Genomic DNA, 1,754 nt, shown 5'->3' on the forward strand with positions numbered 1-1,754 from the left:
GCGTTTAACGCTGGGATTTCTGAGGGTGACTTTGAACGCCGGTTTGGGCCATCAAATCTTGAGCAAAGTATGGACTATCATATATTGCTGGAAAGCCCAGGATGTCTACTTTCCAACGCCGTTGAGAGCGCGCCAATTGGGTTTCTGTAGCTCCAGAAAATCCGCTTCGAGTGCAGGGAGATCAGAATCCAACAGCATCTGCAGTCCTTTTTAGTCTCTGAATCAGATTTTTGCTCAGGTCCCTCAATTTCAGCCAGAAAATACCTGAAATCACAGAAAAACACATAAACTCATAGTAAAGTCCAGAAAAGTGAATTTTAACTAAAAACTAATAAAAATATACTAAAAACTAACTAGATCATACTAAAAACATACTAAAAACAATGCCAAAAAGCGTACAAATTATCCGCTCATCAAGCAACTAAGGATAGGAGCACCAAAAAGCATCATTGGCTCTTCAAGAAGAAAGCGCCACCATCACTATGTTGGACTCATTCCTTGTTCTTATTTTTTTTCTGTTTTTCTGTTTTTATGCTTTATGTTTGTTTATGTTTTTTGTCTCTACTTCATGATCATTAGTATTTAGTAACTATGTTTTAAGGCTATGAATAATTCCATAAATCCTTCACCTCTCTTAAATGAAAAATGTTTCTAATTCAAAAGAACAAGAAGTACATGAATTTTGAATTTATCCTTGAATTTAATTTAATTATATTGATGTGGTGACAATACGTTTTGTTTTCTGAATGAATGCTTGAACAGTGCATATTTTTGATCTTGTTGTTTATGAATGTTAAAATTGTTGGCTCTTAAAAGAATGATGAACAAAGAGAATGTTATTGACAATCTGAAAACTCATGAAATTGATTCTTGAAGCAAGAAAAAGCAGTGAAAAATAAAAGCTTGCGAAAAATATATATATAGAAAGAAAAAGAAAAAGCAAGCAGAAAAAGCCAATAAGCCCTTAAAACCAAAAGGAAAGGGTAAAAAGGATCCAAGGCTTTGAGCATCAATGGATAGGAGGGCCCAAGGAAATAAAATCCAGGCCTAAGCGGCTAAATCAAGCTGTCTCTAACCATGTGCTTGTGGCATGCAAGTCCAAGTGAAAATCTTGAGACTGAGTGGTTAAAGTCATGATCTAAAGCAAAAAGAGTGTGCTTAAGAACCTTGGACACCTCTAACTGGGGACTTTAGCAAAGCTAAGTCACAATCTGAAAAGGTTCACCCAGTTATGTGTCTGTGGCATTTATGTATCCGGTGGTAATACTGGAAAACAAAATGCTTAGGGCCACGGCCAAGACTCATAAAAGTAGCTATGTTCAAGAATCAACAAACTTAACTAGGAGAATCAATAAGACTATCTAAAATTCTAAGTTCCTAGAGATGCTAATCATTCTAAACTTCAAGGGAAAAATTGAGATGCCAAAACTGTTCAGAGGCAAAAAGCTACAAGTCCCGCTCATCTAATTAGAACTAATATTTATTTATATTTTGGAATTTATAGTATATTCTCTTCTTTTTATCCTAATTGATTTTCAGTTGCTTGGGGACAAGCAACAATTTAAGTTTGGTGTTGTGATGAGCGGATAATTTATACGATTTTTGGCATTATTTTTAGGTAGTTTTTAGTAGGATATAGCTACTTTTAGGGATGTTTTCATTATTTTTTATGTAAAATTCACATTTCTGGACTTTACTATGAGTTTGTGTGTTTTTCTGTGATTTTAGGTATTTTCTGGCTGAAATTGAGGGAC

This window comes from Arachis duranensis, chromosome 5 (genome assembly GCF_000817695.3).
Source record: "Arachis duranensis cultivar V14167 chromosome 5, aradu.V14167.gnm2.J7QH, whole genome shotgun sequence".
NCBI lineage: Eukaryota > Viridiplantae > Streptophyta > Magnoliopsida > Fabales > Fabaceae > Arachis > Arachis duranensis.